Below are 13,567 nucleotides of genomic sequence, written 5' to 3' on the forward strand. Positions count from 1 at the left end.
GTTCTTGCTCGACCTCACCTTGGCGGTCTTCGGAAAGCTCAGTCTGGCTGCAGTATTCCCAGTCTGAGCTCCCGTCCTCATTCTCCTCCTCTGCCAGCAGTGACCCCTGCTCTGCCTCTTCCAGCTGCTCCCTGGGGGTTTGGGCTCCCAGTGGGCTGCGTGAGGGGCTGGGGGGGCAGCAGGGGCTGTCGGGAGCGGAGACTGGGCTCTGTGTCCCTGCTGATGGCACCTCTTCACTGCGGGCAGGAGAATGTGCCTGCTTTTCCCGGCTGCTCACGCTTCCTTCCCCTTGCTGGGTCAGCTCTGGGTCAGTCACCTGGTAGGGTTGTTGCTCTGCCCCATCTCCCCAGAGCACCCTCACAGCTGCTTCCTTTGCTGTCATTGCTGGTACCAGTGGGTAGAATTCACAGCTTTTCATGTCTTCGCTCAGATGAAGCTCTCGGGCCTCAACATCTCCCCACTTGTCAGCCATGTCGTGTTTCTTCTCTTTGTGATGGGTCTCTCCTCCTCCTCAGTGTCAGGCTGTGGCCAGACTGAGGCACCCAGTGCCCCCACCAAGTGCCTGCTGAGGGCCTGGTCTTGACCCCAGCTGGACAGGGGGCTGGGTGACTGGAAGGAGTTGAGGTTTCTTGTTGTCTTCTTGCTGTACAGGGAGCTCCTGTAGCAGAGACAGAGACAGAGACAGATCCCGGGAGCTGCTTCCTTCGATGAGAGTGGCTCTCACGGGACTGGGCACCCCAGGGCTCCGCACCCCTTCCATACACCCTCAGCCACGGTGGAACCCTCTGATGTCACAATGGTCTCTGGGCACCACCATGTCCTGCATCATCAAGGGCCACACCCAGTGCCCCTTCAGCAGCTGAGCCCACTGGAAGCTGCATGGAGCCCAGGCCCTTCCTGCAGTCCCACAGTGCACCCACTGTGTCATGGTCCTACTTGACAGCCTGACCTGCACCCTGCAGAGCCCTGCCTTGGCAGAGTGGGCTGCTGTGGGCACGAGCCCTTGGCCAGATGGACGCAGCCAGGGACTTGTGGGCAGTGGCTCCGTGTGCAGGATCAGACTGGGCATGGGGAGTGTCTCTCTCAGGGCTCTGCCTTGGCCCTGGGGCTCTTTTGTGGCTTCCCCAATGACACAGGCAGTGCATCAATCAGCATGTTTGCAGGGGATGGGGGAGCTGAGTGGGGCAGGGGCACCATGGCAAGATTTGGGCATGCACAGGAACCTGGACAAGCTTGAGAAGTGGGAGACAGCCTCATCTGACAACCTCACGAGGTCCCACAAGGCCAAGTGCCAGGTGCTGCACCTGGCCTGGGACAATTCCTGAATCCATCCAGGCCAGAAGAGACGTTCAGATCTGTCTGTTTGGGGCTGCCTCCCTGGCTGCTCCCAGCGCCTCCAGAAGCAGCACTGGCTGGCTCTTGGCCTGGCCCGTGCCCACCTCCAGCAGGGCTGGCCAGAGGGGAGCCCCCCCAGGCTGTGCCTCTGCCCCCCAGCCCCTGTGGGCAGAGTGGGGCTGCTGTGGGTGGGCTCCAGAGGGGAATGGCCTTGCAGCAGAAAGTGCTGGAGAGAGCCCAGGGACCTTTATGAAAATGAGCACAAATAAATTCATTGTGATTTACCGGACTCAGAGTAAAAGGGATGAAATTCAGGTTTGATATAGAAAATACTTCTTCCCTGTGAGGGTGGTGAAGTCCTGGCACAGGTTGCTCAGAGGAGCATAGTAAATAAAGTTTCAGAATTCTTCATTTCTGTCCCATTTGTATTCCATAAGTTCAGGTTTAGTTTTCAGAGTGCCACCTTCTCTGCTGCTTGTCATTTGTGTCCTTCTGTCTCTCGTGCCTTCTTTTGTCTGCTCTTTTTCCCTTCCAGGGTCTCTTTTTACCTGTGGCAGCTCCCAGCCAAAGACCCTCCCCTGACTTTTTTTTCCCTTCCCAATCCAGGTGCTAAAACAGCCCTGGATGAAATTATGGAGGCTGGCAGTGAAATGTCTTTGTATTATCTTGCTCCACTTGTGTCTTGGCCCCTTCAGAATTTTGCCCTGAAGGGCAGGAACGTATTTTCCTTGCTGGCAGCTGGAATTGCAGCCCATGGCAGTGAGTGCCAGAGATGTCAGAGGGCAATTGCTGAGGCTGCCAGGGCGCTGCTCCTGCCGTGCCAGCCAAGGGAGCTGTGCAGGGCAGGGTCAGGCTGCAGCAGCTGCAGACAGCAAAGGCGGCTTTGCTGCACATTCTGCAGCTGGAAAGCAGAGGGAAGAAGGAAAGGGAGTCCCTGACGGAATCCTGGAATGCTTGTGGCTGGAAGGAACCTGGCTATGGTTCCATCCAGGGTTAAGGTGCCATGAGGGAGAGGTGCCTCTGCCCCAGTAAAGGCACAAATGAGACCATAGGAGAACAAAACCAGATTTTTTTGGACATGGATTTTATTGAACAAGAAATGGGAGCTAGGGAGATAGAAGTACAAAAGAGGTCTTGGAGAGAGAGAGCTTCTTATTATCTCTTCTTCCTTCTTTCTCTTCTTCTTTCTCTTCTTTCTTCTTCTTTAAAATATTCTTATTTTCGTTCTAATGAAGCTTATTCACTTGTTATGCTTACTTACTATGTCATTCTTATTTTCTTAATATTCTTATATTCATTACTACTTTTTCATCTTCTTATTCCTATTCTTCTTATTCTTACTAAATTTACTATTTCTTCTTCTTCTTTTTTTTTTTTTTTTTTAGTACTACCATTTCTTAAACGGAACTTTAACTTGTGTTGGAAGAATGGTACGAGTCAAAGTCCTGGCACTGGGTGAGCGTCAGGGTCTCTTTCCACCTCGATGACTCTGTGGATTCACTGCTGAGCGCTCTGGCACCAGTTGTGTCCCATGGGTGTTGTTTGGGGCTGGTCACAGCAGCGACTTTGGCTGTTGGGGAGATGATTGAGGGCAGCCGAGGCTGCGGGGCCGTGTCCAGGCCGAGGCCGCCCGTGTGGCTCCGTGGGGCCCTGCGCGGGGAGCAGCCGCCATCGGCCGGCGCGGGCTGGGCTGGGCCACGGGCGCTACTCCTGCAGCTGCCGTGCCAGGCAGGGCCAGCAGAGCAGCGCCCGCAGCGCCCGCAGCGCCCGCCTCAGGCGGCCGGGCCGTTTGCTCGGGGCAGGCGGCTGCTGCCTGCGGGCCTGCGCTCCTGGCTGCGGAGCTGGGGCGCCGCGAGGGCTCTGTGGCCCTGCCTCGGGCCCCTGCTGGCCCACGGAGGCTTCGCTGTACAGGGAGGGAAACGAGCCATACAGGAACTCCGGTGCCTGCCTCTCAAACCAGACCTCCTGAGGGGCGGGCAGCTCATCTGCTGCAGGATCTGGCAGCCTTTGGGCCCTGCCTTCTGCTTCATACATCTCGAGGACGCTGATTTCATCCCAGTCGGCCTCGTCCTCCTCCTCCCACAGCAAGGGAGTGGGCCCGAAGCTGAAGACGCTTAGATGGTCACTGCAGTCCTGTGGGAGGTCTGTGATGGTGCTGTCCTCCTCCACGGAGTCTCGGAGATCTCTGAGCTCCGGTTCACTGCAGTCGTCCCAGCTAGAGAGGTCTTGGGAGCTGCTGAACTCTCCTTGGGATGGTTCTTGCTCGACCTCACCTTGGCGGTCTTCGGAAAGCTCAGTCTGGCTGCAGTATTCCCAGTCTGAGCTCCCGTCCTCATTCTCCTCCTCTGCCAGCAGCGACCCCTGCTCTGCCTCTTCCAGCTGCTCCCTGGGGGTTTGGGCTGCCAGTGGGCTGCGTGAGGGGCTGGGGGGGCAGCAGGGGCTGTCGGGAGCGGAGACTGGGCTCTGTGTCCCTGCTGATGGCACCTCTTCACTGCGGGCAGGAGAATGTGCCTGCTTTTCCCGGCTGCTCACGCTTCCTTCCCCTTGCTGGGTCAGCTCTGGGTCAGTCACCTGGTAGGGTTGTTGCTCTGCCCCATCTCCCCAGAGCACCCTCACAGCTGCTTCCTTTGCTGTCATTGCTGGTACCAGTGGGTAGAATTCACAGCTTTTCATGTCTTCGCTCAGATGAAGCTCTCGGGCCTCAACATCTCCCCACTTGTCAGCCATGTCGTGTTTCTTCTCTTTGTGATGGGTCTCTCCTCCTCCTCAGTGTCAGGCTGTGGCCAGACTGAGGCACCCAGTGCCCCCACCAAGTGCCTGCTGAGGGCCTGGTCTTGACCCCAGCTGGACAGGGGGCTGGGTGACTGGAAGGAGTTGAGGTTTCTTGTTGTCTTCTTGCTGTACAGGGAGCTCCTGTAGCAGAGACAGAGACAGAGACAGATCCCGGGAGCTGCTTCCTTCGATGAGAGTGGCTCTCACGGGACTGGGCACCCCAGGGCTCCGCACCCCTTCCATACACCCTCAGCCACGGTGGAACCCTCTGATGTCACAATGGTCTCTGGGCACCACCATGTCCTGCATCATCAAGGGCCACACCCAGTGCCCCTTCAGCAGCTGAGCCCACTGGAAGCTGCATGGAGCCCAGGCCCTTCCTGCAGTCCCACAGTGCACCCACTGTGTCATGGTCCTACTTGACAGCCTGACCTGCACCCTGCAGAGCCCTGCCTTGGCAGAGTGGGCTGCTGTGGGCACGAGCCCTTGGCCAGATGGACGCAGCCAGGGACTTGTGGGCAGTGGCTCCGTGTGCAGGATCAGACTGGGCATGGGGAGTGTCTCTCTCAGGGCTCTGCCTTGGCCCTGGGGCTCTTTTGTGGCTTCCCCAATGACACAGGCAGTGCATCAATCAGCATGTTTGCAGGGGATGGGGGAGCTGAGTGGGGCAGGGGCACCATGGCAAGATTTGGGCATGCACAGGAACCTGGACAAGCTTGAGAAGTGGGAGACAGCCTCATCTGACAACCTCACGAGGTCCCACAAGGCCAAGTGCCAGGTGCTGCACCTGGCCTGGGACAATTCCTGAATCCATCCAGGCCAGAAGAGACGTTCAGATCTGTCTGTTTGGTGCTGCCTCCCTGGCTGCTCCCAGCGCCTCCAGAAGCAGCACTGGCTGGCTCTTGGCCTGGCCCGTGCCCACCTCCAGCAGGGCTGGCCAGAGGGGAGCCCCCCCAGGCTGTGCCTCTGCCCCCCAGCCCCTGTGGGCAGAGTGGGGCTGCTGTGGGTGGGCTCCAGAGGGGAATGGCCTTGCAGCAGAAAGTGCTGGAGAGAGCCCAGGGACCTTTATGAAAATGAGCACAAATAAATTCATTGTGATTTACCGGACTCAGAGTAAAAGGGATGAAATTCAGGTTTGATATAGAAAATACTTCTTCCCTGTGAGGGTGGTGAAGTCCTGGCACAGGTTGCTCAGAGAAGCATAGTAAATAAAGTTTCAGAATTCTTCATTTCTGTCCCATTTGTATTCCATAAGTTCAGGTTTAGTTTTCAGAGTGCCACCTTCTCTGCTGCTTGTCATTTGTGTCCTTCTGTCTCTCGTGCCTTCTTTTGTCTGCTCTTTTTCCCTTCCAGGGTCTCTTTTTACCTGTGGCAGCTCCCAGCCAAAGACCCTCCCCTGACTTTTTTTTCCCTTCCCAATCCAGGTGCTAAAACAGCCCTGGATGAAATTATGGAGGCTGGCAGTGAAATGTCTTTGTATTATCTTGCTCCACTTGTGTCTTGGCCCCTTCAGAATTTTGCCCTGAAGGGCAGGAACGTATTTTCCTTGCTGGCAGCTGGAATTGCAGCCCATGGCAGTGAGTGCCAGAGATGTCAGAGGGCAATTGCTGAGGCTGCCAGGGCGCTGCTCCTGCCGTGCCAGCCAAGGGAGCTGTGCAGGGCAGGGTCAGGCTGCAGCAGCTGCAGACAGCAAAGGCGGCTTTGCTGCACATTCTGCGGCTGGAAAGCAGAGGGAAGAAGGAAAGGGAGTCCCTGACGGAATCCTGGAATGCTTGTGGCTGGAAGGAACCTGGCTATGGTTCCATCCAGGGTTAAGGTGCCATGAGGGAGAGGTGCCTCTGCCCCAGTAAAGGCACAAATGAGACCATAGGAGAACAAAACCAGATTTTTTTGGACATGGATTTTATTGAACAAGAAATGGGAGCTAGGGAGATAGAAGTACAAAAGAGGTCTTGGAGAGAGAGAGCTTCTTATTCTCTCTTCTTCCTTCTTTCTCTTCTTCTTTCTCTTCTTTCTTCTTCTTTAAAATATTCTTATTTTCGTTCTAATGAAGCTTATTCACTTGTTATGCTTACTTACTATGTCATTCTTATTTTCTTAATATTCTTATATTCATTACTACTTTTTCATCTTCTTATTCCTATTCTTCATATTCTTACTAAATTTACTACTACTATTTCTTCTTCATCTTCTTATCCCTATTCTTCTTATTCTTACTAAATTTACTATTTCTTCTTCTTCTTTTTTTTTTTTTTTTTTACTACTACCATTTCTTAAATGGAACTTTAACTTGTGTTGGAAGAATGGTACGAGTCAAAGTCCTGGCACTGGGTGAGCGTCAGGGTCTCTTTCCACCTCGATGACTCTGTGGATTCACTACTGAGCGCTCTGGCACCAGTTGTGTCCCATGGGTGTTGTTTGGGGCTGGTCACAGCAGCGACTTTGGCTGTTGGGGAGATGATTGAGGGCAGCCGAGGCTGCGGGGCCGTGTCCAGGCCGAGGCCGCCCGTGTGGCTCCGTGGGGCCCCGCGCGGGGAGCAGCCGCCATCGGCCGGCGCGGGCTGGGCAGGGCCACGGGCGCTACTCCTGCAGCTGCCGTGCCAGGCAGGGCCAGCAGAGCAGCGCCCGCAGCGCCCGCAGCGCCCGCCTCAGGCGGCCGGGCCGTTTGCTCGGGGCAGGTGGCTGCTGCCTGCGGGCCTGCGCTCCCGGCTGCGGAGCTGGGGCGCCGCGAGGGCTCTGTGGCCCTGCCTCGGGCCCCTGCTGGCCCACGGAGGCTTCGCTGTACAGGGAGGGAAACGAGCCATACAGGAACTCCGGTGCCTGCCTCTCAAACCAGACCTCCTGAGGGGCGGGCAGCTCATCTGCTGCAGGATCTGGCAGCCTTTGGGCCCTGCCTTCTGCTTCATACATCTCGAGGACGCTGATTTCATCCCAGTCGGCCTCGTCCTCCTCCTCCCACAGCAAGGGAGTGGGCCCGAAGCTGAAGACGCTTAGATGGTCACTGCAGTCCTGTGGGAGGTCTGTGATGGTGCTGTCCTCCTCCACGGAGTCTCGGAGATCTCTGAGCTCCGGTTCACTGCAGTCGTCCCAGCTAGAGAGGTCTTGGGAGCTGCTGAACTCTCCTTGGGATGGTTCTTGCTCGACCTCACCTTGGCGGTCTTCGGAAAGCTCAGTCTGGCTGCAGTATTCCCAGTCTGAGCTCCCGTCCTCATTCTCCTCCTCTGCCAGCAGCGACCCCTGCTCTGCCTCTTCCAGCTGCTCCCTGGGGGTTTGGGCTCCCAGTGGGCTGCGTGAGGGGCTGGGGGGGCAGCAGGGGCTGTCGGGAGCGGAGACTGGGCTCTGTGTCCCTGCTGATGGCACCTCTTCACTGCGGGCAGGAGAATGTGCCTGCTTTTCCCGGCTGCTCACGCTTCCTTCCCCTTGCTGGGTCAGCTCTGGGTCAGTCACCTGGTAGGGTTGTTGCTCTGCCCCATCTCCCCAGAGCACCCTCACAGCTGCTTCCTTTGCTGTCATTGCTGGTACCAGTGGGTAGAATTCACAGCTTCTCATGTCTTCGCTCAGATGAAGCTCTCGGGCCTCAACATCTCCCCACTTGTCAGCCATGTCGTGTTTCTTCTCTTTGTGATGGGTCTCTCCTCCTCCTCAGTGTCAGGCTGTGGCCAGACTGAGGCACCCAGTGCCCCCACCAAGTGCCTGCTGAGGGCCTGGTCTTGACCCCAGCTGGACAGGGGGCTGGGTGACTGGAAGGAGTTGAGGTTTCTTGTTGTCTTCTTGCTGTACAGGGAGCTCCTGTAGCAGAGACAGAGACAGAGACAGATCCCGGGAGCTGCTTCCTTCGATGAGAGTGGCTCTCACGGGACTGGGCACCCCAGGGCTCCGCACCCCTTCCATACACCCTCAGCCACGGTGGAACCCTCTGATGTCACAATGGTCTCTGGGCACCACCATGTCCTGCATCATCAAGGGCCACACCCAGTGCCCCTTCAGCAGCTGAGCCCACTGGAAGCTGCATGGAGCCCAGGCCCTTCCTGCAGTCCCACAGTGCACCCACTGTGTCATGGTCCTACTTGACAGCCTGACCTGCACCCTGCAGAGCCCTGCCTTGGCAGAGTGGGCTGCTGTGGGCACGAGCCCTTGGCCAGATGGACGCAGCCAGGGACTTGTGGGCAGTGGCTCCGTGTGCAGGATCAGACTGGGCATGGGCAGTGTCTCTCTCAGGGCTCTGCCTTGGCCCTGGGGCTCTTTTGTGGCTTCCCCAATGACACAGGCAGTGCATCAATCAGCATGTTTGCAGGGGATGGGGGAGCTGAGTGGGGCAGGGGCACCATGGCAAGATTTGGGCATGCACAGGAACCTGGACAAGCTTGAGAAGTGGGAGACAGCCTCATCTGACAACCTCACGAGGTCCCACAAGGCCAAGTGCCAGGTGCTGCACCTGGCCTGGGACAATTCCTGAATCCATCCAGGCCAGAAGAGACGTTCAGATCTGTCTGTTTGGTGCTGCCTCCCTGGCTGCTCCCAGCGCCTCCAGAAGCAGCACTGGCTGGCTCTTGGCCTGGCCCGTGCCCACCTCCAGCAGGGCTGGCCAGAGGGGAGCCCCCCCAGGCTGTGCCTCTGCCCCCCAGCCCCTGTGGGCAGAGTGGGGCTGCTGTGGGTGGGCTCCAGAGGGGAATGGCCTTGCAGCAGAAAGTGCTGGAGAGAGCCCAGGGACCTTTATGAAAATGAGCACAAATAAATTCATTGTGATTTACCGGACTCAGAGTAAAAGGGATGAAATTCAGGTTTGATATAGAAAATACTTCTTCCCTGTGAGGGTGGTGAAGTCCTGGCACAGGTTGCTCAGAGAAGCATAGTAAATAAAGTTTCAGAATTCTTCATTTCTGTCCCATTTGTATTCCATAAGTTCAGGTTTAGTTTTCAGAGTGCCACCTTCTCTGCTGCTTGTCATTTGTGTCCTTCTGTCTCTCGTGCCTTCTTTTGTCTGCTCTTTTTCCCTTCCAGGGTCTCTTTTTACCTGTGGCAGCTCCCAGCCAAAGACCCTCCCCTGACTTTTTTTTCCCTTCCCAATCCAGGTGCTAAAACAGCCCTGGATGAAATTATGGAGGCTGGCAGTGAAATGTCTTTGTATTATCTTGCTCCACTTGTGTCTTGGCCCCTTCAGAATTTTGCCCTGAAGGGCAGGAACGTATTTTCCTTGCTGGCAGCTGGAATTGCAGCCCATGGCAGTGAGTGCCAGAGATGTCAGAGGGCAATTGCTGAGGCTGCCAGGGCGCTGCTCCTGCCGTGCCAGCCAAGGGAGCTGTGCAGGGCAGGGTCAGGCTGCAGCAGCTGCAGACAGCAAAGGCGGCTTTGCTGCACATTCTGCAGCTGGAAAGCAGAGGGAAGAAGGAAAGGGAGTCCCTGACGGAATCCTGGAATGCTTGTGGCTGGAAGGAACCTGGCTATGGTTCCATCCAGGGTTAAGGTGCCATGAGGGAGAGGTGCCTCTGCCCCAGTAAAGGCACAAATGAGACCATAGGAGAACAAAACCAGATTTTTTTGGACATGGATTTTATTGAACAAGAAATGGGAGCTAGGGAGATAGAAGTACAAAAGAGGTCTTGGAGAGAGAGAGCTTCTTATTCTCTCTTCTTCCTTCTTTCTCTTCTTCTTTCTCTTCTTTCTTCTTCTTTAAAATATTCTTATTTTCGTTCTAATGAAGCTTATTCACTTGTTATGCTTATCTACTATGTCATTCTTATTTTCTTAATATTCTTATATTCATTACTACTTTTTCATCTTCTTATTCCTATTCTTCTTATTCTTACTAAATTTGCTACTACTATTTCTTCTTCATCTTCTTATTCCTACTCTTCTTATTCTTACTAAATTTACTACTACTATTTCTACTTCATCTTCTTATTCCTATTCTTCTTATTCTTACTAAATTTACTATTTCTTCTTCTTCTTTTTTTTTTTTTTTTTACTACTACCATTTCTTAAATGGAACTTTAACTTGTTTTGGAAGAATGGTACGAGTCAAAGTCCTGGCACTGGGTGAGCGTCAGGGTCTCTTTCCACCTCGATGACTCTGTGGATTCACTGCTGAGCGCTCTGGCACCAGTTGTGTCCCATGGGTGTTGTTTGGGGCTGGTCACAGCAGCGACTTTGGCTGTTGGGGAGATGATTGAGGGCAGCCGAGGCTGCGGGGCCGTGTCCAGGCCGAGGCCGCCCGTGTGGCTCCGTGGGGCCCCGCGCGGGGAGCAGCCGCCATCGGCCGGCGCGGGCTGGGCAGGGCCACGGGCGCTATTCCTGCAGCTGCCGTGCCAGGCAGGGCCAGCAGAGCAGCGCCCGCAGCGCCCGCAGCGCCCGCAGCGCCCGCCTCAGGCGGCCAGGCCGTTTGCTCGGGGCAGGCGGCTGCTGCCTGCGGGCCTCCGCTCCCGGCTGCGGAGCTGGGGCGCCGCGAGGGCTCTGTGGCCCTGCCTCGGGCCCCTGCTGGCCCACGGAGGCTTCGCTGTACAGGGAGGGAAACGAGCCATACAGGAACTCCGGTGCCTGCCTCTCAAACCAGACCTCCTGAGGGGCGGGCAGCTCATCTGCTGCAGGATCTGGCAGCCTTTGGGCCCTGCCTTCTGCTTCATACATCTCGAGGACGCTGATTTCATCCCAGTCGGCCTCGTCCTCCTCCTCCCACAGCAAGGGAGTGGGCCCGAAGCTGAAGACGCTTAGATGGTCACTGCAGTCCTGTGGGAGGTCTGTGATGGTGCTGTCCTCCTCCACGGAGTCTCGGAGATCTCTGAGCTCCGGTTCACTGCAGTCGTCCCAGCTAGAGAGGTCTTGGGAGCTGCTGAACTCTCCTTGGGATGGTTCTTGCTCGACCTCACCTTGGCGGTCTTCGGAAAGCTCAGTCTGGCTGCAGTATTCCCAGTCTGAGCTCCCGTCCTCATTCTCCTCCTCTGCCAGCAGCGACCCCTGCTCTGCCTCTTCCAGCTGCTCCCTGGGGGTTTGGGCTCCCAGTGGGCTGCGTGAGGGGCTGGGGGGGCAGCAGGGGCTGTCGGGAGCGGAGACTGGGCTCTGTGTCCCTGCTGATGGCACCTCTTCACTGCGGGCAGGAGAATGTGCCTGCTTTTCCCGGCTGCTCACGCTTCCTTCCCCTTGCTGGGTCAGCTCTGGGTCAGTCACCTGGTAGGGTTGTTGCTCTGCCCCATCTCCCCAGAGCACCCTCACAGCTGCTTCCTTTGCTGTCATTGCTGGTACCAGTGGGTAGAATTCACAGCTTCTCATGTCTTCGCTCAGATGAAGCTCTCGGGCCTCAACATCTCCCCACTTGTCAGCCATGTCGTGTTTCTTCTCTTTGTGATGGGTCTCTCCTCCTCCTCAGTGTCAGGCTGTGGCCAGACTGAGGCACCCAGTGCCCCCACCAAGTGCCTGCTGAGGGCCTGGTCTTGACCCCAGCTGGACAGGGGGCTGGGTGACTGGAAGGAGTTGAGGTTTCTTGTTGTCTTCTTGCTGTACAGGGAGCTCCTGTAGCAGAGACAGAGACAGAGACAGATCCCGGGAGCTGCTTCCTTCGATGAGAGTGGCTCTCACGGGACTGGGCACCCCAGGGCTCCGCGCCCCTTCCATACACCCTCAGCCACGGTGGAACCCTCTGATGTCACAATGGTCTCTGGGCACCACCATGTCCTGCATCATCAAGGGCCACACCCAGTGCCCCTTCAGCAGCTGAGCCCACTGGAAGCTGCATGGAGCCCAGGCCCTTCCTGCAGTCCCACAGTGCACCCACTGTGTCATGGTCCTACTTGACAGCCTGACCTGCACCCTGCAGAGCCCTGCCTTGGCAGAGTGGGCTGCTGTGGGCACGAGCCCTTGGCCAGATGGACGCAGCCAGGGACTTGTGGGCAGTGGCTCCGTGTGCAGGATCAGACTGGGCATGGGGAGTGTCTCTCTCAGGGCTCTGCCTTGGCCCTGGGGCTCTTTTGTGGCTTCCCCAATGACACAGGCAGTGCATCAATCAGCATGTTTGCAGGGGATGGGGGAGCTGAGTGGGGCAGGGGCACCATGGCAAGATTTGGGCATGCACAGGAACCTGGACAAGCTTGAGAAGTGGGAGACAGCCTCATCTGACAACCTCACGAGGTCCCACAAGGCCAAGTGCCAGGTGCTGCACCTGGCCTGGGACAATTCCTGAATCCATCCAGGCCAGAAGAGACGTTCAGATCTGTCTGTTTGGTGCTGCCTCCCTGGCTGCTCCCAGCGCCTCCAGAAGCAGCACTGGCTGGCTCTTGGCCTGGCCCGTGCCCACCTCCAGCAGGGCTGGCCAGAGGGGAGCCCCCCCAGGCTGTGCCTCTGCCCCCCAGCCCCTGTGGGCAGAGTGGGGCTGCTGTGGGTGGGCTCCAGAGGGGAATGGCCTTGCAGCAGAAAGTGCTGGAGAGAGCCCAGGGACCTTTATGAAAATGAGCACAAATAAATTCATTGTGATTTACTGGACTCAGAGTAAATAGGGATGAAATTCAGGTTTGATATAGAAAATACTTCTTCCCTGTGAGGGTGGTGAAGTCCTGGCACAGGTTGCTCAGAGAAGCATAGTAAATAAAGTTTCAGAATTCTTCATTTCTGTCCCATTTGTATTCCATAAGTTCAGGTTTAGTTTTCAGAGTGCCACCTTCTCTGCTGATTGTCATTTGTGTCCTTCTGTCTCTCGTGCCTTCTTTTGTCTGCTCTTTTTCCCTTCCAGGGTCTCTTTTTACCTGTGGCAGCTCCCAGCCAAAGACCCTCCCCTGACTTTTTTTTCCCTTCCCAATCCAGGTGCTAAAACAGCCCTGGATGAAATTATGGAGGCTGGCAGTGAAATGTCTTTGTATTATCTTGCTCCACTTGTGTCTTGGCCCCTTCAGAATTTTGCCCTGAAGGGCAGGAACGTATTTTCCTTGCTGGCAGCTGGAATTGCAGCCCATGGCAGTGAGTGCCAGAGATGTCAGAGGGCAATTGCTGAGGCTGCCAGGGCGCTGCTCCTGCCGTGCCAGCCAAGGGAGCTGTGCAGGGCAGGGTCAGGCTGCAGCAGCTGCAGACAGCAAAGGCGGCTTTGCTGCACATTCTGCGGCTGGAAAGCAGAGGGAAGAAGGAAAGGGAGTCCCTGACGGAATCCTGGAATGCTTGTGGCTGGAAGGAACCTGGCTATGGTTCCATCCAGGGTTAAGGTGCCATGAGGGAGAGGTGCCTCTGCCCCAGTAAAGGCACAAATGAGACCATAGGAGAACAAAACCAGATTTTTTTGGACATGGATTTTATTGAACAAGAAATGGGAGCTAGGGAGATAGAAGTACAAAAGAGGTCTTGGAGAGAGAGAGCTTCTTCTTATCTCTTCTTCCTTCTTTCTCTTCTTCTTTCTCTTCTTTCTTCTTCTTTAAAATATTCTTATTTTCGTTCTAATGAAGCTTATTCACTTGTTATGCTTACTTACTATGTCATTCTTATTTTC

The sequence above is a fragment of the Zonotrichia albicollis genome, chromosome 8 (genome assembly GCF_047830755.1).
Source record: "Zonotrichia albicollis isolate bZonAlb1 chromosome 8, bZonAlb1.hap1, whole genome shotgun sequence".
NCBI classification, from domain to species: domain Eukaryota; kingdom Metazoa; phylum Chordata; class Aves; order Passeriformes; family Passerellidae; genus Zonotrichia; species Zonotrichia albicollis.